Here is an 8,159-nt window from a genome sequence, read left to right as displayed (position 1 = left end):
GTCAGTCCCATGCTGATACCTATGGAGTTCTACTGTGCAAAAGATCAGAATTAGGGGCTTCCCTAATTCTCCAGGGCTTTATTTCACACAATCTAGAGAAATCCCACAAATCTGTGAAATACAAGCAAACAAAAAAGAAGGACATCAAGTCCTTAATACCTCTCTCCATAATGGTTAACAAAATATTGTACACCCATTCAAGTCGGGGAGATTCAAATAGGTGTGAATAATCCATCTTAAAACATGAAAAACAAAAAACAAAACAGCAACAGCTTCAAAATTAAGATGTTGGGCAGAAATACATTTCCAAGACACCTGTTCATTCTGTTTACTGACTAGCAATCCTATCATAACAGAAAATCGTTGGTGAATGTAGGATATTGGCAGAGCACATGGTATGCTGTGTTTTATTGAGAGAAGATGGTAGAATGTCACTTTTGTGATTAAAGGCAAGCTTTGGCTCCACATTATACATAACCATTACAGCATGACCATTTTTATTCATCTTTTATAGAATCATTAGATCAACAAATTAGATTATTTATACATCGAGTACAAATGACATTGAAAGCAGAGTCATACTTATAAAATCCTAAATGCACAGTAAGAAATAGAGAAGATGGGAATAATAAAAGGGTACTTTGGTTATGTTCACTCCCCCTTTTAAGGAAGATATAATGGTGAATAAAGCACTTTAACTAGGCATGACTGAAGCTGAATGATCAATTTGGGGTTTGTTTTTGTTGCTGTTTTTTTTTCTTGTTCCTTGGTCATCCCTTAATAACATCCTGCCATTGTTCTCAGTAGTTATATATTTCATTAGTCTTGTATTCTTGGTCTTATATTTGAAAAGGCCCATCATGAGTAGGGATAATCAATCAACCAATCAACAAGAATTTCAGAATGCCTGGTCTTGTCCTTGGAGCTAGGGGCGCAGAGACAGGAATGAGGGAGTCTTATGCTTCAAAGAGTCTACATTCTATTGGGGGAGCTGGGAATTGCTTTAAAAAGTAACTGCATTTAAAAATAAGTCAGAGCTGTGTTTCCATAGATATAGGAAACTTCCTCAAGGAAACCACTTCTACCCATGTAGATGAGAGATTAAGTGATAATCCTAGGGCCACATAGACTAAATGAGTGTCAAAGACAGGGCTAGATCCTTCCTGATCTTCCTAATGCTGAGGCAGGTTCTCTGTCCCCTCATTTAAACTTAGGTCTTCCAAACTTGGGATGTATCCTCTGCAAAATTCTTCTCAAAAGCAAAACATGTACTATGTGAATATCTCCAGTAGACTTTCCCCACTGTCATCCCCACCATGTTTAGTATTTCCATAACTATTTAGTTTATCTTTGCTCCTACAAACATAAGTGAAGCCCTTTCAACTTTTTGAGAATCATTGAGAGTTAGAAGGGACCTCAGCTAATACATACACAAAGGAATCCCTACTCTAAAGAACCCAACAAGTGGTCATCCAGTCTCCAACTAAACAGTTCCTGTGAGGGGAATCTCTTTAATCCTTGAGGAGTGCCATTCAACTTTTGGACAGTTTGAATTATTAGGATTATTAGATAAATATGTTCCTGCCATCAAGTCCAAATTCACTTCTTAACAACTTCTACCATTTCTGCCTCTGGAGGCAAAGAGAACAAGTCTAATTTCTTCTCCATATTAATAGAGATAGAGACCAGGAGTGAAATGTTACCATTGAGATCTTCTACTGAAGAAATTATTTAACAAAGTAAGTCTACGTCTCCTCTGCAATTTATAATCGGAGTTGCCTAGAGCTCTGAGAGGTGACTTGCTCAGAGGCCAGTATAAATTAGAAGTGGGATTTGGACTTGTCTTCCTAGCTTTGAGACCAGGTCTTGAATCCATTATGCCAGGCTACTCTTCTCCAAATGATAGTCCCCCCAAATACTGTAACACAGCTACCATGTCACACCTAGGTCTTTTTTTCTCCAATCTAAATATGCCCAGTTTTGTGCCAAGGCCACCGTTTGACATGATCTGAAGACCCATCACTATTCTGGTTGTCTTCGTCCTTTGGACAATTCCCCCTTTATCAAAGCCTTTCCTAAACCATGGGGCCCAGAATTGAAAACTATATTCCTGATGAGTCTGACAAGCACATATATCCTTTATTACTGGACGCTAGGCCTCTCTTTATGCAGGCAAAGTTCCAACTATCTTTTTTGGTGCTACCACATCCTACTGGATCACATTGAGATATCAGTCGTCTTAAATTTCCAGATGCTTTTTAGAACAACTTCTTTCTAACCATACCTCCCTAACATACTTGTGAAATTGTTCTTTTGTCCCAAAGCGCAGGACTTTACATTTATCACTACTGAATTTCTTCCTACTAAATTCACCCCACTTCTCTGGCCTGCCAACAGTCTTTCTGATCCTGATTCTTCAATCCAGTATGTTAACTATTGCTCCCAAATCTTTGACATCTGGCATACTATTATCTATGCCCTTATCCATGTCACTGACAAAAATGTTAAAAATAAAAAGCAGGGCACATAAAAGTCATGGCACAGGGGGGAAAAAGCACTGAACTCAAAAGTCATAGGACCTGAGTTCAAATCTTACATTTGACACTGGCTACTTATATGATCCAGAGCAAATGACAATCTCTCTGGGCATCATTTTCTTCATTTGCAACATGAGGATTGGGAGATTACTTGGAGATGACCTCTTTCTGCTCTAGATATATGATTCTAGAATTTTGTGGTATCTCTGGTAATTTACTATCCACACTCACATTTAATTATTAATATCTATTATTTGAGTCTGATTATTTTAATATTATTAATCCTTCTAATTAGATTATCATTTCATCCATCTCTCTCTCCAATCTCCCCTTAAGAAGAATATGGAATACTTTAATAAAAGCTTCCTAAAAATCCAGGGAAATATTATACATAGAATTATCCTCATGTTTGTTTAGCAAAACTGTAAAAAAAAAAAAAAGAATGTGGGGGGCGGGGTCAAGATAGTGGAGTAGAAAGGACTTCTGAGGGGCTCTAGCTTTCACCTCCCCCAATTTATGTAAAAGGGGATTCTGAACAAACTTTGGAGCTATAGAACCCACAAAATGACACACAGAAGCTAACCTCCCACTGAGGACAGATGGGCAGGCCTGCAGCAAGCAGCCAGTAGCCCTCTGGGAGCCAATCCCAGCCCCACATAAGTGCGAGCTTTTAGCCCCAAGGAGAGCCTGACCAGCCACTGGCTGGAGGGACTTCAGATAACCAGCAGCTTTGGAGATCCAGAATTATCAACACATATATGCAAAGGACAAAGTGAGAGGTCAGGGCAGTGTGGACTTTGCGATCCTATAGCTGGGAGTGTGTTGGCCTCTTCCCCTGGGGCAAGAAGCCGCTGAGGAACTGGGGCCCTGCAGTAGACCCAAAGTGGAAGCTTCAGATACTGGCCTGCAGACTGTAGGTGGACCAAGCAACCAGACTAAGGGGTAATTGCTCTTGCTTTAACCTTCTTGGATCTGGTCTGCGGTCTAGGGTGGAGGTCCAAGGGAGTGTGACCAGCTTGCTAGAGTGTGTGGAGACCTCAGAAAGGGCACCCAACTAATACCTTAGGCAGATGAGAAAACCCCAGCATTTGGGACAAAGCTACCCTGTCTGGTGGCAGAGTCCTACTGTAACAAAAAGCCCAGGGGACAAGTGACATAAGCAGGCAAAGAAAGCAAAATAAACAGAGTACACAAACTTTACACCCCTATTTTGGTGACAAAAATGATCAAAGTATGGAACAGAAGGAAGACAGTGAAGTCAGAACTCCTGCACCAACAGCTTCCAAGAAAAACACAAGTGGGTTACAGGCCATAGAGGACCTTTAGAAGCAAATAAAGGAAGTGGAGGAAAAATTGGGAAGAGAAATGCAAATGATGCAAGAAAATTATGAAATGAGGGTCAACAGCCTGACTGAGGAAAATAATACCTTAAAAAATAGACTAACTCAAATGGCAAAAGAGGCTCAAAAAGGCAATGAGGAGAAGAATGTCTTAAAAAACCTAATTTGCCAGATGAAAAAAGAATCTCAAAAGCTCACTGAGGAGAATCATTCCTTTAGAATTAGATTGGAAAATGGAAGCTAGTGACTTTATGAGAAATAAAGATGCTGTTAAACAAATCCAAACAAATGAAAGAATAGAAGGCAATGTGAAATATCTCACTGGAAAAAGCACTGACCTGTAAAATAGATCCAGGAGAGATAATTTAAAAATTATTGGACTACCTGAAAGCCACTATCAAAGAAAGAACCTAGAAATCAGCCTACAAGAAATCCTCAAGGAAAACTGCCCTGATGTTTTAGAACCAGAGGGCAAAAGAGACATTGAAAGAATCCACTGATCACCTCTTGAAAAAGATCCCAAAAAAGAAAACTCCTAAGAATATTATAGCCAGGTTTTGAAATTCCCAGATCAAGGAGAGAATATTACAAGCTGTCAGGAAGAAACAATTTGAATATTGTGAAAACACAATCAGGATAACACAGGATCTGGCAGCTTCTACACTGAGGGATCGAAGGGCTTGGAATATGATATTCTTGAGGGCAAAGGAGTTGGGATTAAAACCAAGAATCACCTACCTAGCAAAACTGTGTATCATGTTTCAGGGAAAATATTGTCATTCAGTAGAATAGAGGACTTTCAAGTATTCTTGATGAAAAAAACCAGAGTTGAATAGAAAATTTGACATTCAGATACAAGAAGCAAGAGAAGCTTGACAAGGTAAAGAGGGAAAAGAAATGATAAGGAACTAATCAAAGTTGAACTATTTACATTCCTACATGGAAAAATGATAATTGCAACTGAAGAAACTTTTCTCAGTATGAAAATAGTTGGAGGGCACAGGACCAGTTAAATGGGAAGGGATGATACTTAAAAGGTGAAATTAAGAGATGAGAGAGGAATATAACTAGAGTAGATGGGGAGAGACAGAATGGCGTTAAATATCTTACATAGAAGAGGCAAGGGAAAATGGTTACAATGGAGGGGAAGAATAGGAAGGCAAAAGGCAAAACCTTATTCTCATTGAATTTGGCTCAGGGAGGGAATGACATACACAGTAAATAGGGCATCTTACACTACAGGAGAGTAGGGGGGAAGGGGATGAGAAAGGGGATGATGGAAAGGAGGGCAGGTTGTGGGGGGGAGGGAAGTTGGGAGCACCCACTTTTGAAAAGGCACAGGATCAAAGTAGAGAATAGAACAAGTGGGAGCTGGGGTAGGAGGGAGGGAAATATAGTCAGTCTTTTACAATATATCTACTATGGTAATGTTTTACATAGCTACACATGTATAACCTATACTGAATTGCTTATCTTCCCAGTAAGGGTTGGTGACAAGGGAGGAAGGGAATGAATCTGGAGTTCAAAGTTTTAAAATCAAATGTTTAATAATTTATAAATACTAGTATTAATACTATTTTACATGTAATTGGGAAGTAAGATATACAGGCATTGGGGCATGGAGATCCACCATGCCCTACTGTAAAAGTCGAAGGGGGTATGGGAGAGGATATGGGAGAGAGCAGATTGGAGGAGGGGATATCCTGCAGGACCGCTATTTTTGGGCAGTGGGTAGGGGAAAAATGGGGAAAATAATTTTTAACTCAAAATCTGGCGGAAATGAATGATGTAAACCAGAAGTTAATAAAGCATTAAAAACAGAATATGGTAACAGGTATGATGATTATTCTATTCCCTGCTACTGTGAGAGACTGAAGATGATGGATAACTTAAACTCTGGAAGTCTGAGCTACAATATGCTAAACTAGTCAGTTGTCCACAGTAAGTCTGGTACCATAATGATGAACTGCCAAGAATGAAGGGAATGGGGGTGGGAGCTCTGGTCTGTCCATGGTGGGGCAAACAGGCCTTAATCAGAAATGGAGCAGGCCAAAGCTTCTGTTCTTATTATCCCATGTGTGGCTACCATACTACCAGCCTAGGAAAGAATTTAAAATTAAAAAAAAATAAATTACATTAGTCCAATATGATCTGTTCCTGATGAAACTATACTTGCTTTTTGCAATTATCATTTTTTTCTTTTTAAATGACCACCAACTATCTCTGTAAATGGTCCATTTGAAAATTTTCCCAGGAGTCAAATTCAAGCTCACTGGCCTATAGTTTTCATTCTCTCTTCTCTTCCCTTTTTTGAAAGGTATTTTGCCTGCAAACCCTCTTCTTTAGAATGTGACAGAGTTCATGGTTATCACCTACCAGTGAAATCTGAAAAAAATCTGCACAGGGACAATGTGCTTTTTATAACAATCTGTCTTATCTCATCTTGCATCTATTGAGTCCTTGACCCTACTGTCTTGGCATAAGCAACCCTGTTTTGGCATTCTCAATATTTCTTCCTGGTAACACCTTCTGCTTGGCATTCCCAACATTTGTTCTTGATACTATTCTGGTATCAACATTCTAGCTTCCTCTCTGCTCCCAATCCACCTACATACAACAGAACTACTTATCTACCTCTGCCATTCTCTGTTAACTCTTCATTTTTCTTTTGGCTTTCGATTGCTAGGATAAGACAAATTATAAGCTGAGCTAGAATTTCTACCATTTGTAACAAGAAAGATTATGCTGCCGTCATCATCATCATCATCATCACCATCATCACCTTTCTCCCCCTTGTCCTTCTACTTCTCCTCCTCATCCTCAAAACAGTGTCAAATCCATCCTCCATGAAGCTGCTAAAGTGATTTTTTCTAAAATATAATCTAACCATATTATGCCCCATGTTATGTGAATTCTAATTTGATCCTCTGGGATTAAATATAAAATCCTGCTTACCATTTTTACAACTTAATCCCATCTATTTTTCCAGCTTTAATTTTGTGTATGTGTGTATGTGTGTATGTGTGTGTGTGTGTGTGTTTTCAGCATACCCTATACTGTCCAGTCGAAATGATCATCTTGCCATCTTGTGCCTGATGATGTAATTGATATGAATTCTTCTGAGATAGTTGGGTGACACAGTGAACGAGCCCCAGAATTGGAGTCAGGAGGAAAAGAGTTCAGTTCTTGCTTCAGTTGTTTACTAGTTGTGTGTCCCTGGTAAAGTCACAATCTCTCCAAATTTCACTGTCCTCACTATATTTATTTCCCTAGAATTTATACAGCACTTTACAAATATTATCTGGTTTCATTCTCACAGCACACCTGTGAGGTAGGCGCTATTACCATCCACATTTTACAGATGAGGATATAGTATGGGAATAATAAAAATTATTTCTAAGTTACAAAACTGATGTGAGGGCCAAATGAGACAATATAACAAAAAGGCTTTGTAAACCTTAAGTTAGTAACTACTATATTTTATTATTACTACTACTGCTGTTATTATTGCCCTATCAGTGACATCAGGACAGTGACATCTTGATTTGTGAGTGAATTGGATTTAAATGAGCCAGAACTGAACAATCATCAACTTCTCTCCTCCAGAGTTATCTGAGTCCAGTGGCAAGACAAAAGTCAAGAAGATTGCTGACAGTCCAGGATGCAGTGGGAGACCTTGGCCTTTTTTAAACTAAGGTCTTTCCCAGGTTTCAGTTTGTCTAAGACAACACCCATTCAGTGATTCAGGGAGAGGTAAGAAGTGAGACAGGAGATGTTTACCATCACAAAAGAATCAATGTGGGAGGGGAAGAACCTCCTAGTTTCTGGCCAGAACAGAAAACAATTACTATTTACACTCACTCTGGTCCATCAAAACCCAAGCAATTAGAAAGAGGTGGTACAGTGAATAGAGCACCAGCCCTGGAGTCAGGAGGACCTGAGTTCAAATTTGATCTCAGACTCTTAACAGGTACTAGCTATGTGACCTTAGGCAAGTCACTTAACCCAATTGCCCTGCCTTCCCCCCTCCAAAAATTAAAAAAAAAAGAAAGAGAGGCTTGGACTGGGACCTATTATTGGTCACAGGGTGAAAGCCTTGTTTTTTGCTCCAATAGAAGGAAAGTTTGTATAAGGTGAAAATGAATTCATTTTTAGCTTTATGTTTCCATAGTAGAGCCTTTTAAAAAATGCTGATTGATTGATTGATCATTATCTATTTATAGGAACAGATATCTCAAGGGAAGGTGTCCTGTCAACTATCAGGTAGGCCTCTCCCAGGTAC

Source organism: Petaurus breviceps, unplaced genomic scaffold (assembly GCF_028583685.1).
Source record: "Petaurus breviceps papuanus isolate PSGF00001 unplaced genomic scaffold, PetGlider_PUasm1.0 126, whole genome shotgun sequence".
NCBI classification, from domain to species: Eukaryota; Metazoa; Chordata; class Mammalia; order Diprotodontia; family Petauridae; genus Petaurus; species Petaurus breviceps.
This window is presented reverse-complemented; position numbering follows the sequence as displayed.